General features: G+C 41.1%; 1 protein-coding gene across 3 annotated transcripts in view; it reads left to right on the forward strand.

The window, feature by feature from the left end:
- Positions 1-17,580, forward strand: part of Ints9 (integrator complex subunit 9) — an 83,735-nt gene that overhangs the window by 510 nt on the left and 65,645 nt on the right.

The raw sequence follows: 17,580 nt of genomic DNA on the forward strand, positions 1-17,580 counted from the left end.
TTTGGCCAAACATGAAGTTGTATGTTACATTTCTTCACCTTTGGGCTAAAGATAGGCTCCAAAACTGTTGGTTTGCACCTGAGAGTTCTAATAGGTCATCAGCCTCTTTTTCACTTAATGAGCCCTCGAGTGGACTACCTACTGATGTGGCAATGATGGATTCGATCTGAACAGAAAGTAGGAGTTATCAGACAGAAGGTCTACATGTCCTGTTACTCCTAACTACCTTTCAAATTACAAGAAAGTGATGCCACAGAGTGGTGTCCTTGAAGGATTTAGCCAGAGCAGTGTCGAAGCATTCCTGTTTAGGGCCTGCGTGAAATTAACGGCTCTAGATAAAACACGCCTCTTGGAGAAGTCACTGTGTGGCAAAACTCAAACAGTAGGCTTACAGACGGCCTTTTCAGATATTTGTTTTGCTGAGCACACTGTTCTAACAAGTTGTTTTATTCAAGCTTAATGGAGATAGGGCTTCTCTGTGTAGCAGCCCTCACTGTCCTGGAGCTAACTCTCTTTGTAGACCAGGCTGATCTTGAATTCAAGAGATCAGCCTCCCTCTCAGAACAATTTCTTCAGGAGGGTTTCAGAGTTTATGTTTTTTTTTTTCTTGTTTTGTTTCGTTTTGCTTTACTCATAAAATCTTCTTGCTTGACTTATAAACAGGGGTTAAAACAGGGAAGGAACAAATGAAAGCTTAGCCTTTCCCTTTCAGAATCAAAAGCTGATAACAAGAAGCCAGATATGGGGGTGCGCACCTTTATTCCCAGCACTCAAGAGGCAGAGGCAGGCAGACCTCTGAGTTTGAGGCCAGCCTGATCTACAAAGTGAGTCCCAGGACAGCCAAGGAAGTTACCCAGAGAAATCTTGTCTCAAACAAAAAAAGAAAAAGAAAAAAGAAATCAAGAAAAGGAAGTGTTCTAATCATTAACACTTCCTCTCTCTTCCCTTTTAAACAAAGTGTAGATCCAATAATCAAGCCAATAATTACTGTCCACATATCAAAGTGGTTTCTCAGTAGGCTAAACTTGTATGCTGTGCCTGCCAAAGGGTTTGAATAAACTTTCTCAGGTCCTTAACTTTTAGCTATTTACTGCTTTAGGAATGTGAGGTTGGCTGTGGTTTGTTCTTTGTTTTTTTTTATATTATAGGGACTAGGGATCTATGTCGGGGCAGCATGGTTGCCTAGGATGTACATACACAATACATTGGGTTTGATCTTTAGCATGAGTGTAATGAGTTACATTGTGAAACACATACATACTTCTGAACAAATTCTTGCTTTTGCTGTAAGACTCTCCCACGGCACATGAGGGATAGCTGCATCTCATTGTTTCTTTTCCTTTAATGAAAATTTCTTCAATAGGTCTGTTTTTCTGCCTTCTTACTAATACTGCTTTTGAGGTGGCTTGTTTCACTTGGCATTTTGAATTCAGTAAGACCTTCTGTCCTTGTTAGATTTTGTTATTATTGCTTCTTGTTTATCAGCCTTACACAGAGCTAGAGTTATCTGGGACAAGGGGTCTGAAATGAGAAAATGCCTCTATTTAATCTGTAGGGCATTTTTATGATTGATGACTGATGTGGATGGGTTCAGCCCACAGTTTGTGGAACTGTACACATGCAGATGTTCCTGACGATGTAAGAAAGCAAGCTCAGCAAGCTGTGTGGAGCACATAATAGTCTTCCTCCATAGCCTCTGTGTCAGTTCCTGCCTCCAGGCCCTAACTTCCTTTCATGATAGGCTGTGATCAGAGTATGTAAGCCATTGAAGCCCTTTGCCTCCTTTTGGTCATAGTGAGCGTTGTTGGCTTTTTGTTTGTTTGTTTTGTTGGTTTTTTGGTCTTTTTGGTTTGTTTGTTTTGCCTTGAGACAGGGTCTCACTATGTAACTCTGGTGGTCTTGGAACTCACTCTGTAAACCAGACTCGCCTCATTGCTCCATCTGCCTCCCAAATGCTGGGATTAAAGGTGTGCACAACCACATCTAACTTGATTGTGGTGTTTTCTCACAGCAATGGAAAGCAAACTAGAACACCGTCTAAGCACCCTCCCTCCTCCCTGCGTTCAGTCGTGATCTCTTCTGTTCTGGGGAAATCTCAGCTTTTTCTCAGCTGCAGAATCCTATAAGAAAATTTAGTACCTTATTTTGCATTCCAGGTAAACTCATAATCTTTATCTTGGTTGCCTCAGCTTTGGAGAATATGGTCCCACTTCTGTCTCTACATGTAGTCTAAGTAGCCTTTACTGTGATGTCTTTATTCAGATTATGTAGGATGTTTTCCAGTTCTTGAGTTCGCTCTATTTTCTTTTGTCTTTGGAAATTTAAACGTGTCCAATTACCTACCACATGGTGTCTTTTCTCAGTTAATGTCTTCACATACTTCAGGACATTGTTTGAATAACAATTTTTCAAGAGTTTCTTGAATTAGGCACCCCTGGTACATGTTTCCATGCAGACCATTCTGTTGGACTTTTAGTTATTTAGTTATTTTAGTCATTTTTTTTTTGTGTGTTTGTCCTTCCTAATGTAGACATTGTATTCCCAGAGACTTAACACAGTTTAATTTCTACTTTCTAAAAAGAGCATTTTTTAATTTGGGGTGGAGTTGCCTTATATGTGAGTCTGTATACCACATGTGTGCAGTCCCCATAGAAGCCAGAAGAAGGCATTGGGTCTCCTGGAACTGGAGTTAAGATGGCGTGAACCACAGGAACTGAACCAGGTCCTCCAGAAGAGCAATAAGTTCTCTTAACTGCTGAGCCAGCTCTCCTGCCCTAACTACTGCCTCTTACGAGCAGTCAGTGTGTGACAGTCAGTGTACTGTTAGCACAGTACACTGTTTGATATAGATGACAGTATTCTATTTTACAGATTTAAAATGTGAGCTTCTGGGAAGTGAAGGAAGAGACTCGAAGTTAAACAGATTAAAAGTGAGAAAACAGGGGGCTGGGGATTTAGCTCAGTGGTAGAGCGCTTGCCTAGGAAGCACAAGGCCCTGGGTTCGGTCCCCAGCTCCGAAAAAAAGACCAAAAAAAAAAAAAATGAGAAAACAGGATCTGAATCTTCTTCTCCTTGCTTGAGAGTCTGCTGCTCAGTAAGGGCAGAGACAGGAGCTCCTGCACTGTGGCAGCACAGGGCAGAATTGGCTCTTAGACGTGTGCAAACTGAGGCATTAGATGTAAATTCGTTTGTTTCAGTTACAGCCTTTAAAATGGTTATTGGTGTTGAGCATAATAGCACATTTCTGGGATCCTGTCACAGAGGCAGAGTGATCTCAAGTTCCAGACCAACCTGAGATTATAAGACACTATCTTAAAACTTACTGGTAAAACAAGGTTTTTATCCTTTATCATCTGACAGGCCCCATGCCATACCAGCTGAGTGAAGCTAGTGTTCTTTTGGGTTTATTTTTATTTTGAAATGGAAACCCTGCAGCCCCTCTGGCCTGGAACTCGCTCTCTGGCTCAGCTGACCTCAGAAGTGCAAGGGTCAGCTGATGCTTTGTTTTTTTCCCTCAGGTTCAAACAGCTTCTTTGATGGGATTTTTGTTTTCTAACTTTACACTTTTCTTCTAATAAATTTTTGTCTGTATTGATATGTATGAGTGAGTGCCTGCTTATCCGTGTGTGTACCAGGTGCATGTAGGAGCCCCAGGAGGCCAAGGAGGATGCTGGACCCTCAGGAACTAGAGTTATAAGGACCCCACCCCAGTCCTTTTCAAGAGCAGCAAGTATTCTTAACCACTGAGCCATCTCTCCAGCTCCTCACAAGTCACTGTGGTGGTGGCTTTTCACATGCACACTGAAGACACTGAATGGCATTTAAAAAGTTCCTAGTTAGATACTAACTCAAAAGATTTAATGGCTGACTATATTTATAATATCATACACTATTCTGGCAGCTTTAACAGAATCAATTCATTGACATTTCCAACTATAATCCTTTTGGGAGAGATTGGAAATATAACTTCTAAATTGGCACATTTTAGAGCATGGTTACCTGTTAGTATAGTTGGAGCCTAATCAGATTCAACCTAGTCAGTTCAGCTGAGTGATGGAGGTAGAAGTTACCAAATCCCTCGCCATAAAGTGCACTGAGCAGACTGACAGCAAGTGAGCTTGAAACACAGTGGCGGGGCGTCTAGTGGTGAAGTGAGCATTAATTGAACTCATTTGAAGCTGAGGATGCAGGATCTTTCTGAGCTAGTCCCTGTGACTGACAGAATCTCCATGCTTACCCAGTCCACAGTATACCCATAACATTCAGTTTCAACACTCTCCATTTTAACTATTATGTCCCACCCTAAATAGCTACGCATGGAATTACTTATAGTTTGCTGAGACATAAGCTTGAATGTGACTTTGGGATTAATGGCACTCTTGTGAGTGAGCAGGCACCTTGCCTCCACACGTTGGCTCTTGACAGCTGTTGTCACTCTCTCATTAAAGGCCTGAAGGGGAAGTCATTTTGATCTCCATATAGTGTACTTACTGAATTCCACGTGGGGAACTATATCTTGCTGTTGCATTTATAAATTTAAAACTTGGAGAGGCCACAGACTGGATCTAAGCTCTAGACTGCTCTTTGTGCAAAACTGTTTCATTTTTACCTGTTCAAACTTGCCATTACTCCTGGGAAAACAGATGGAACAGACAAATTTATGTATCAGTTCTGTGGAGGATGAGCAGAACTCCAAGTTCAGCTGTAGATTATATAAAGATCATTGTTTAAAACAGCAAGTCCTGCTCCAAGGTCATTTAACAAGTCACTAGGTGTTAGAGTATAGTTGATTCTCACCTTGTATAGACATTCCTGGCTGCTCCTTGCCAGAGTGACAAATTCTGACTTCCTTGATCTTGAACCAGGAGTGTATCCTCTTTCTCTGTAAGTGATAGTCCTTCAAAACCTCACCAGAAACTGCTGCATGTGTTGCAGTTTGACTGTTAAAATGTTAACCTGATTTCGGGGGGGGGGGGGGGGGGGGGGGCATGCTTCTCCTCGATGGTTGATTAGTGCGCCCTCCTGTGTCCCTCTGATGTAATGCCATGTCAAGCCTAATGAACAGTGAGATTTTCATCACAGTCCCAGTAAGACAGATGTTTTCCTTTCTTAATTTCCTCAAGCTCTGAAAAAGGCCTGTATGGCATATAGCCTTGCAACACACCTTGTGTGGTAGTGCCCTGTGATAAAAGTGGACATTTTGCATTTCAGAATACTAAAAGTAAGCAGCTGCCCCAGTGGCTTACCCTGAGTACTCAGAGACTTTACCGTTTCCTCTGATGGTCAGACAGACAGCCCACAGCAGGAGGGAACAGTATCCCTCCCAACTCAGGGAAACGCAGCCATTCCTGGTGAAAAATTGGTTCCTAGCTTACTATATATCGGCAAAGACCTGAATATAAACCATCCCCCACATCTGCTCTTCACTCGTTTAGTCAGTCAGCAAATCTTGAACACCTCCTTTGTATTAGGCACTGCTCAAAGGACTGCTATAGTGCAGAGATCAAAATAGATGTGTTTGCTGCCTCTATGAAAATGTAGCTTGCTGGGTCTGCTACAGGAAGACAGTGTTCCAGTGAGTGCCGAGATTTTGCTGTATTGTTGGTCACTGGCTCGAGCATTCTTGTAGTAAAATAGTAGAGATTTTAGTTTTCCTTGTAGTCAGCAATATGCCTTCAAATTTTAGTAATGTCTAGCTGCCACTAGGTTTCCATTATTCTGGTAATGTGTGAGGAAGCTGTTCCCTTTTTTTGTATGGATGTAACTATCTCCTTTCCTATGTCCTTGCCCCTTACCACCTGCTGCAGACCTTCTTCACATATAGCAAAGTATACCTAGAGTAGGGATTGCACATGCGGAAAGACATTTGAGAAAGGGGCACGGGGCCTCAAACCTCTAATCCCAGGACTTGGGAAGCAGAGGCAAGAGGAGTGATGCAGAGGCAAGGCCAGCCTGATCTACATAGTGAATGGAGGCCAGCTAGGGATATTTAGTAGACTCTGCTCCCCTCCCCCATCAAGCTAAACAAACAAACAGGTCAATAAATAGTGTGGTACCATACACATTTTTAAAAGATCTCTACTGTTGTTTTGAAAATGCCAATGTGTGATCATTAAGTGTTAAGGTGAACAGAATTATGGGCTTAAGCAGGTAGACAAGGGATGTGAGCCACAAAGATCCTCCAGAGCTCCAGAAAAGCACCAGCTAGAAGCTAAGAGCTGACACACTAGGCAGGACTATGAAGAGGATTGAAGCCAGAGAGGTTCTGAGGAAAAGTAGAACATGGAAAGGGACTAGAGGACATTCTTTTAGATTTTTAATTTTATTCTTGAGTATTTTGCATGCATGTATGTCTATGTGAGAGACCAGATCTTGGGTTCAGACACCTTAGAGAAAACTGACCTAAGGTTAAATTCAAGTTAACCAACAAGCCAGCACACCTAGCGCCAGTTCCCAGGTTACTCCTGAACGAGCCTGCTGCACCTGGCTTTTCTCTCTAACAACCACCAATCAGAAGAAAAGCACAAGTTAAGTTTATGATTTGGCTCCCAGCACCAGCCAGTTATTTTAAAGGGCAACAAAATTCCATAATAGCCCCCCCAAACCCCCCAGATGTGTGCCAGGCCAGAAACCCCCTTGCTTGCTTGCTCGCCTGCCTCTAAATGTTTGCTTGAAACTAGGCTCAGGGCTTCACCTTCCTATCCTGCTGCATCAGGGTCGGCAGTGAGTCCAAGCTTGAGCTTGAATAAAAAGACCCTGGTACGATAGCATCAGAGTTGGCCCCTTGGTGGGCTTTTGGGGTTTGCAAACGGGCACAACATGTGTACCAAGTTCATTCGGAGTGCCCAAGGAGGTCAGAAGAGGGCGTCAGACCCACTGGAATTAAAGTTACAGACAATGCTGAGTTTGGAGAATAGAACTATTGTTCTCTGCAAGAACAAGTGCTCTTAACTACTAAGCCATCTCTTCAGCCCCTAGGGAAAAACTTAAGAGAAGAGTCAGCTTCAGAGCCCCAGGATGTTCATTGACCAAGATGAACTTACTGTGAGAACAAAAAGTTTAAATCACCCCATACGGCTATATGTCCATGCCTTACAGATCTCAAATGTTTACATGTATTAAAGTCACAACTAAGTGAACTTTAGTTCCCTCAGAGATGGATAGTTGGGCAGACGACATTCACAAAAGATCTCCAATATTAATTGTGAAATTAATGCCCCCTTTTGCTCTTATGGTTAATTTTTTAATCATTCATGTTTATAAAGGAATAAAGAAAGTTTATAACAAAGTGTCTGACATAATCAAAATTTCAGACTTATGGCTTAAGCAGATACTGTCTTTTCCTAAATACAGTTTATCTATATGTTCCTTTTTCATTAACATAAAAGAAGCATATGTGATGATTAGTGTCTGTTGTAAGCTTGATAGAGTCTAGAATCAAAGGGAAGATTGTTAATCCCAAAGATGGGAGGAGAAAGACCACCAGCCCAAATCATCATGACCAAATTAATTAAAGCAAGCTTTTTTATTCTTGTACACAGGCTGTCTCCCCCTAAGGTAGGGATTTGAGAAGTCAGCATTAGATATGAGGAAGACAAGAGGTTGTTGTTGTTGTTGGGTTTTGTTTTGGAGTTTTGGCTTTGCTTGATTTTGTTTTTTTGAGACCAAGTTTCTCTGTGTAACTGTCCTGGCTGTCCTAGAACTCCCTTAGTAGATTAGGCTGACCTTGAACAGAGATCCTCCTCTGCCTCCCAAATGCTGGGATGAAGGGAATATACCACCACGACTTGGTAAAACAAGATTTTTATAGCTCAGGGGCATAGCGTTTACAAATTTGGGGGATTTGGTGGGCAAAATAGGCCAAGTTACAAGAACAGAACATAAGCAAAACAAGGTAGCCGTGATGACCTGAAACAAAGACACAGTCCTAATAACAGGTTATAAGATAGCTATGAGAACAGTGTAACAAAGCTTTGAAACAAAGCCAGGGTTACAAAATGGTTATTAACTCTTTGAAACAAAACAGGATTTCCATTCCTGAAACAGGAATGAACCCAGTTTGTCTTTACTATGAGATGACTTTTAAGCCTAAAATGGCTCTTCAAGACGGGCCTCTGGGCATGCCTGTGAGGGATTGTATTATATGAACGGAAAAGGGAGCCTTGCTCATTGTGGGTGGACCATGAATTATGGGCTGTATAAGCCACCTGAGCATTAGTAAGAATACATTTGTCCCTCTCCAATCCTGACTGCCAATACAATACGACAGCTACTTTAAGCTCCTGTTGCCATAAATTCCCTGCCATAATGGTTTGTACCTTGAACAATGGCCAAAGTAAGCCCAGTCTCCCTTTAGTTGCCTTTGTAGGGTGTGTACCTCAGCAGCAGGGGAGGACCTGAGGTGGTATAGTTAGGCCTTCTAGTTAAGGATTCCTTCCAACGTTTTTTTCTGGTATCTGGAAATAGGGCTATAAAATGGTAGTTTTCCTATTTTTTATATTTTTTATATTCAGTTTTATTTAGTGTTACATATCATGGAACACATGCATTTAAAGAGTCAAATGTGTTGTGGTGAATTTACAGAGTTATTTACCCATCCTCACAATTTCTCCAAAAAGATCTCTTATCTATCAACCTCCAGGACTCACGCAGCCTCTAATCAATCTACTCTGTCACTGGAGATTTACCCCTTCTACTCTTTTCATCTGAATTGTTTCGTATGCTGTAGTCTCTTATGTCTGACTGCTTTTGCCACCATGCCCAGCTGTGGGAAGATTTAATCGACATGTCCAACTTCACTTACTCTGTCTTTGTGCACTGTTGTCTAAGTTGTAACAAATACATAATTTAAACGTACCATTTAACCACTTTTAAATAAACAATGCAATGGCATTTAGTACATTGTTATACAACACTGACCATACATTTTTAGAATGTTCTTAGATTATACACATTAAATACTACCCACTTCCCACTCCCCTCGGCCTCTGGTTGTCAGCCATTGTCCTTTCTGGCTCTGTGAATCTGGCTGCTCTTAGTACCTTGTCAGTAGTAATACAGCGTGCACATTCTCACTGGCTTAGATCTCTTCACAGTATTTACAGGATTCTTCCATGTTATCACACGTGTCAGAATTTCCTTCTTAAAGGTTGAGAAGTGTTCTATAATACAATGTCCGGTTTAATCAGACCTTTTGCCTACTTCAGACACTGAATACAAATACCTGTTTAAGTTCTTGTTTTCACTTTGCTTGTGTATTGTTTTTGTTTGCAATATGGACTCAGAAATGAAATTGTTAAACCACCCAGAATTCTGAGTTTAATTTATTGAGTAATTTATTGAATAATTATTTATAGTATGCTCATGGTAGCCGTACCTGAACCCTTTTATAATCTTACCAGTAATTCACAAAGCTTCTGATTTCTCTACATTCTTATTAGTATTCATTTTCTCTCTGAGCTGATGTTTTAGAGATGGCCATCCTATATCTGGTAGTTCTGATTTGCATTTCCCTAATGATTATGTTGAGACTTCCTGCGTGCACATTTTTGTTTTGTTTTTTGTGGCGTGTGCACATTGGTTTGTTAACTTTTAGTTTTGAAAACAAACTGAATATGTAAAAAGGTAATGACAAAAAATGACAAGGCTCTGTCCAGACTGGTATGGTGGCACAGTGTAATCCCAGAAGTCAAGTGAGGACAGGAGGCTTAGGAACTCAAGGTCATCCTGAGCTACATGGTCAGTTTTAGTCCAACCTAGGCTACATAAAACCCCATCTCAAAAATCAAAAACCAAACTAATTGCCTTGGGACTGAAGAGATAGCTTAGTGCTTAAGAATAGCTGGTGCTCTTACAGAGGACCTGAGTTCAGTTTCTAGCACCAACATCAGGCTTGAACTCACAGAAATCTGCCACCACTACCTCCTCAGAGCTAGGATTGAAGGCATGCATCATTGCTGTCTGGTTCAGTATTTCAAGGAAGAAATCTTATCTTTTACTTAAATCATTTTACTGCCTCAGGTTCCAAAGGGCCCCAGGCCTTCTTCTGGCCTCTGTGAGCACCAGGTATGCATATAATGTACAGTCATAAATGCAGGCGAAACACTCATACATATGACATAAAGGTAAATAAGTCTTTAAATATGTGCATATGTGTATGTGAATATTCCCTCCTACTCTGTCCTGTTCTCCAGAACAACGTCATTGTTTGGTTTTTTGAGTGTTCTTGGAGATAGTCTGTGGGCTTATGTACATAAATATAATTAAAATCTTTTTATTTTTTGGATAAATAATGGTAGTGTTGATATTTTAGTGACATGTTGTTTTGTTAGGAGTTAGAAACATACAGATCTTTTCCGATCAGTTTCTCTAACGAGGGGACGTGGTGGCACAGGCTTTGATTCTGGCTTCTGGACGTGGAGGCAGGAGGCTCAGGTTCATCCTCTACTGCCCCTGCGTAGTGAGTTTGAGACTAATCTGGGCTATATGAAACCCTGTTTTAAGAAAAATCTAGAACTGGTGCTTGTGCCTAATAATCAAGAACCTGGCTGTAACAAAATCCAAGGACTTTTTGTCTTCTATGTACTTCAGTTCTAAACTATGAAATGGTTTCAGTGTGCCTTTTAAGTATTTTTAGAAATACTTTTAACAGACACTTTGTAGTTGGGTTTCCTGAAGGGATAGTTAGGACTGTGGCACTTAGCCTGTAGCTGGCTCTTGCCAGAACCTCCCTCCTATCCTCCACTTCAGTGTTTTTTCCCTGGCTAAAAAGTGAAAACATGGTGTCAACGTAACTGTAATTTTGAGTTCCTTTTCATGTGTTTGATAGGGTGCCTGTGTGTAAGCGCGTTTGTTTGCATCCTTCCAGGTCGTGTGTGTGTGTGTGTGTGTGTGTGTGTGTGTGTGTGTGTGTGTGTGTGTGTGTGTGTGTAAGCATGTTTGCACCCCAGCTGTATACTGTTTGATTTGTAGGGCTCTGGTCGAAACGCCTATGCTTTATTTCCTCATCTTGCTTCTCCAGACCTCCAGAGTATGCCAGACATCACCTGTTCTATAAAATATCAACCTTTCACTTTCTTATAAACTTAGAATGATTTGTTTCCATTAAAATCCTTTGTATGTGATTTTTTTTTTTGGAACCAGGTTAACTTATTACATTTTAAAGAGATAATTGGAGTAATAAGGAAAAAATATATATATATACACACATATGTATATGTGTATACGTTTGGTTTTTCAAGACAGGCTTTCTCTGTGTAACCCTGGCTGTCCTGAAACTCACTTTGAAGACCAGGTTGGCCTTGAACCGGCCTTGAACAGGAGGGAGATTAAAGGCATCCACTACCACTGTCTGACTTAATATTTCTTTAAAATTATTGAATCTTAAGAACAAAGAAATCTTTTCTTTTACTTAAATCATTGTACTACCTCCTTATTACATTTTAAAACGTTTTCCTAATAGGTTATTTCCTTTTAAATATCTAAGCATTCTCTCTCTCTCTCTCTCTCTCTCTCTCTCTCTCTCTCATGAATTTGCTCACACATGTGTATAGGGGTGCATGCGCTCTCTCACTTTCCACCTCATTCCCTTGAAACAGGGTCTCTCACTGAACTTGGAGCTATGCTGGCAGCCATCAAGGCCCAGCAATTCTCTGCTCCACTTGTAGGAGCACAGCCACACCCAGATGTTCGTAAGGCGCTGAGAATCTGAACTCACGCCCACACGTGTGCACAGCAAGTGCTTTTTCCCACTGAGCCATCTCCCCAGCCCTAAATACCGTATGTTTTTATTGTTGCTGAATTAGAATCTTTTCCTATATACATAAGACACACATACCCTTGTTAGTTTTCTTTTACTATTTATCCTGTTGTGTTTTATGAAATTTCTAGGTGTGTATCATTGTAGCTCATTTTTCTTCAGACTTCATTTCCATCCTATGTAGCTACATTTGTACACATGTGCCGTGGTTTGGTAGTAGGCATGGTAGTAGGCATCTCCATCCTGTTTCTGATATGAGTGGTCCTGCCTTATCAACACATCACCTTGATGCTGACTTTGGGTTGAATTTCTTGAATAATTTATGTCTTATAGTTAGCTGCTTTCCTGTTCTAGAATTTTCTAGTCATTACTAAAATGAAACTCTTTCACATGGTCCAACAATATGTTATGTTTTGCAGGAAAGATCTATTTGTGTTTGATTGTTTGCCCTAGGCAGTTAATTATATCTTGTAAGCCATTTCCAGAGTTTTAAGTAAACAATGGATTTTACAGCTTGAAATCCTAGGTGACTCTTAGCCGACTCAGAAATAATAAGACTTCTGTGACCTCAAAAGAAATGGCAAAGTTTCCTCAAAAAACAGCAGCCAGAAATAGCTCTCTCTCCAGAGACAGGCCCTATCAAGGCAAGAAATGTAAACAGAGAGTCTGTTAAAATAAACATAATTGCCACTTACATGCTTTAAAAAAATGTTATGGGGACAAAAGGGGGCTCAGAGCCAGGCCCACCTGGCAGCTTATTTATTTTAAAGGGAATTTGACTCAAGCAGCATCGTTCCAGTAGGAAGAAGAAACTGTTGCAGAGCAATGATCTATAACTACCAAGAAGAGAGGCAGGAGCAAAAACCCATTGTCTGGTTGTCTAGGACAGTCTAGTGTGTGTCACAGAGCGAATATTGAGCCTGTCTTGTAAGCAGCACTGTTAGTGGTGTGGGACGTGCCAATCAGCCTGCAGACACAGCCTTTTAATTGAGCATGTGATTGATGGGCTTTGGGGGATGGGCTGAAAAAGTCAGTAGTGGCCTGTGCAAGATACAAGTTGTAAAGGATGAGTCCTACCTAGAGAATCACAGCTTCAGAAGTAAAATCTGAGCTGGCCTTTACAAAGCTCTTGGGGCAGAAGATTGTAGCCCGGTGGTAGGGTGTTTGCCTAGCATGTACTAAGCCCTGGGTTCCAGCCTCAGCACCACTCATACACAAGTACTTTGATTGGTGTATGTCTAAATGGCAGAGTCGTATCTCATTCTGGGTGGAGAAAACAGCTGAAAGTAAGAAGGATGTACACGTAAGGTACTCATTTCTCCTTGACAGGCAAGTGCAACCAACTGGTTCTTACTCCTCCTAGCAGTGCGCGTAGTACTCACAGCTCAGTATTGTGGAGTATCATTTTCATCCCGTCTTATTGGGCCATTTGCTGAGACCCAGTGCAAAACTGCAGTAAGACCAGCAGGGTTCTGTCCAAAGAAACCCACTGGACTAACTTTTCTCCTTAAGGAGGAATCAAAAGAATATTTGATCAACATGTACATTTTTTTAGACTTATTTATATTATGTTATGTGTTTTTTGTTTTTGTTCGAATTATATGTATGTGCACCACATGCATGCCAGGTCATTATGAAGGTCAGAAAAGGTCATTGGATCTTCTGGAACTAGAGGGTGTGTACAGATGGTTGTGAGCGGCCAGATGGGTGTTGGGAACTGCATATAGGTGCTCTATAGGAATAGCCAGTGCCTAGCCACTGAACGGAATCTATCCCTAAAGTGTAAATTTTTAAGGGATTTTTTGGAAATAAAAATAACCCTATTATAAAATCAATAAACACTACCGTAGATATGTCTTTCTTTTTCAGAGTATAATTGAGAAATATAAAGAAATAAAAAATCACCTGTAATCCTCTGCAACTTTGATATACTTGAGCACTAGTAGGCTGATGGACTATCTGTGATCACCCAAAGTATGACTTAGTTACCAGATTGAGCCTGAGTGACAGAAAGTCTTGCCAGTGACTTAAGCAGAACAAATGCTTACATCCCTCTATAAACCAACTGCAACGATGAATAGTTCAGGATTGGTGTGGCCGGTCCAGGTTCCTGCTACCATGTTATAACATGTAACTTCATCTTCATGTTCCACTATAACTACCTGCTCAGGCCATTATACTCCTATCCTAGCCAACAAGAAAGGAGTGGAGGCAAAAAAAAAAAAAAAAAAAAAAAAAGCATGCCCTCTCCTTTGGATGAATTCTTAAAGTGTGTGTACCACTTTGTTTCCCTTGGCTGAGTTTTATTTTCATGACTATGTCTGACTCCAATGAGACTAGCAAATATAGTTTCCGTTCCAGATAGCCACAATCACACCTTAGCTTTGGAATCCTAGTGTGAACAGATCTGTCATTGCTTTGCTTTGCTTTCAACAGGATTTTCTGTGTGTAACCCTGGCTGTCCTGGAACCCTCAATGTAGATCAGACTGGCCTTAAACTCAGAGACTCACCTGCCTTTGCCTCCCCAGTTCTGGGATTTAAGGGGTGGGCCACCAGCACATGGCCAGTTGTTTTGCTTGTAGCCACGACAACATACCTGATGAAAGCAACTTAAGGAAGGGTTTACTTTGTCTCAGGGTTTGAGGGTATAGTCCTTATGGCAAGGGTGTAAGGCAACCGGTCACATTGTATCCACTGTCAGGAAACATGCTCTTCCTTTTTATTCAGTCCAGAACAGTAGCAGTGAAACAGTCCTGCCACACGGGGTAAATCTCTCTGGAAGCGCCCTCATGGACATGCCAACAGTTTGTCTTCTCAGTGATTCTAAAGCCCTTGAAGTTGATGGTCAAGATTAACCTTCACAAGATGACAAGAGTCACTGTGAAAAGCCTTTCACTTTGAGTATAGTTAACTGTGTATTTCCAGGATGAGCATTCACTCTGACATAGGTTTACTTCCCAGTATGTGGGCTCTGGGACTAACTCAAGTCATCAGACTTTGTAGCAGGTATATTTTCCCTATATGCTGTGTTGCCCACTCTTAGTTTGTTTATTTGAGGAGTTCTTACTATGTAGCCCAGGCTGGCCTCATTCACAGCAGTTCTTCTACCTCAGCTTCCTGGGGGCCTGAATTACAGTCACAAACACCCTGGCCTCTTTTTCTCCTCGTTTACAAACCAACCACAAAAAGTGACTGATGTTTAAAGAAAATAGTCAAAAGTACAGAAATAGGAAGTACCTGGTAGAGTGCTGGGATGATGCGAGCTTGGAATGTTCTGTTAGTTTGATTTGGTTTTATGCTGAAATAGCAAGAGTTTGCTCAGAGATCATGTCTGTCTCACAGAAATAAAAGCATTGTAGCTGTGGAAATTGCTGGAACCCTGACACCCAGTGTTCAAAGCAAGCACACTGTGTCAAAGTCCAGCTTTGACATGGCAGGTAAACTAAGGCAGGATGGGGAATTGGCCATTGATCACTTGGCAGACTTTTCTCTCAGGGAATAAAACTTAATCCTCTGGGGCCTGTGGGGCGGGTGACAAGGGTGAGAGAATACAGGTATACACAGACACACACCTGCTGGATAAAGCAAGGGTCAACAAGCTCCAGCAACTTACACACACACAACACACACACGTTGTAGGTGGATATATACATACATATACACACGTTGTAGATGAGCAAAGCTCTAACAACCTTTTTTTTTCATAGCTTATACATCCCAGAAAAATCTTCAATCCTTACAAAAATTACTGTGTGGTTACATCTATTTTTCTTTAAACAATTACAATGAATATGTGTAAGAAAAAACTTGTCCCCCAATACCCCCAAATAATAAAATAGATTTAAAAAAATTCCCAAGAACTCACCCACATTTGTAACTAAGCATCATGTTATAGATTAATAAAGAGCAAGCAAGGTAATTTTCTCAGCTGCTTTCTCTTACTAGCAGGCTGAGATTTGCAGTCACAAAGAAAGGATCAATTATTTTATTATTATTTATCTTAAAAAGTAATCTTATGAAAGTCTTAAAAGAATCACAAATCTAAACTTTTATAAAGAAAAAAGCCAATCATTTCTACTTTAAATTCTCAGGGTGCATATCTACTCATTAGTAGACAAAAAATTAATCATCACCTTGATCACCAGCCCACCTTTAGCAAAAACAGTGTGTCAACTAGTAAGAGTCCAATTGCCATCGCTCTTTCTTCCTGACCTTAAGACATCCCTCGCTCAGTAATCGAAATTGTACCTTCCTAAGTTGTTCCTCAAGATTTTCTTTATCAGAACCACTAACAAAAACATCTTAACCTGACTTTACTAACAATTTACAGCTCCAAATTCTTTCTAAGGGTGGTGGACGTTAGAAACAATCTCCATCTCTAAGTTCTTTTTGAGGGTGGCAGTTGAATCATTAATCTGCTCCAGCAGCAATGGAAAGATCAGTCACTATTATTGTAAGTGCCAGTGACACTGCCCAGTGAGGGCTGGAAACCCTCCTAGAGTTTTCATACAATTTGTAGATGAGGATGGACATGGCGACTACTAGAGCAACAAAGGACATGTACTCCTCATTCCTCTGCCTCTCCAAGGCACACCCATCCTGGTTGTGCTAACCAGTGTTTGGGCTGTGTTCTATGAGTTCTAAAGCCGTTTTGCTGTTCGTCTTGCACGAACATACTATTGTGTCCTCAGCCCACAGGCTGCATCCTTTAAGACTGTGCTTTATCTTCAGTTTGGAAAGCTTTAGCATTGACCACATTTTGATTTTTTTTTTCTCTCCACAAATTAAGATAGCTTACTGAAGCATTGTCTCTTAGGTTTTATCACTAAGACAAATGGGAGGAGAGGAAAGAGAAATGAATGGGTGTGTGCAATGGGGGATTATTTAAGAATTAGAGATTAGGAAGAAATAGGGAAATGCTTCCTTTTGCATAAACAGGACTTTTCTTGTCTATTCTCATTACTTCTTCACATTTATAACTCTCTGGTGCCCAGTAGCCTACAATCCCTAGCTAAGCCTGACCTGTACTACTTCCTTCGGCCATAATTGTTCACTGTGAGCATTTCTACCCCCTTCTGAGCATCTGTTGGCTGGGATATTGCTTTGTAAAACTTCCCTCCACGTTTTGACTTGTTTTCTTGGAAGTGCAAGGCACAGGACTAGGGTCCAAAGAAGTGAGAGCCCCAGGTGTCACTTACTTAGCTGTGTGTGGTGCCTAGTCACTCTCTAGCCTGAAAGTGCCTTTGCCGTGTGTACATTACAGAGTTTTTACATGCGTGTATAGACTTTCTGTGGAAAATTAAACCTCCTGTCTCACCCAGCTGTGTAGTTAGTTTGACTGTGAACATGTTTGGCACATTTAACAGTTCTGCAACATAGAAACAAGCTGGGGAAGGTTAACAAATAAGATTGCAATGTATTTAAAGAAGTCTCTGACTAGAGAGCCTGGCCCAAAAAACTTTTAGTGGGGTGGCATCATTCCAGATTCAGCACATTTGGCTCAGTGACTCAGGGTGACAAGACATAAGGAAGGGGTCCCTAAAAGAGGGTGCCCTCCCCATTTTCTGCTACAGCAAGAATCCTGTGCATCCTTGTTGGGACATAAAGGGTCTCCTTGTGAACTGCTGCTACTGAGGGCAGTGACCGTGCTTTGCTGGAGTGGAGCTAGAGTAGAGAAAAGCTGATACAACCCTGCAGAACTAAGTTCCTCTTAAGCAAAAGAAATCACTAAGGCTTAAGTAGTGGAATTCCTCCCAATGCGTTCATTGTGTAGGTACATGGATAGAATAATTTTTAAAAAGCATCTTTGTGTTCAAAGAAA

Source organism: Rattus norvegicus, chromosome 15, assembly GCF_021556685.1.
Source record: "Rattus norvegicus strain SHRSP/BbbUtx chromosome 15, alternate assembly SHRSP_T2T, whole genome shotgun sequence".
NCBI classification, from domain to species: domain Eukaryota; kingdom Metazoa; phylum Chordata; class Mammalia; order Rodentia; family Muridae; genus Rattus; species Rattus norvegicus.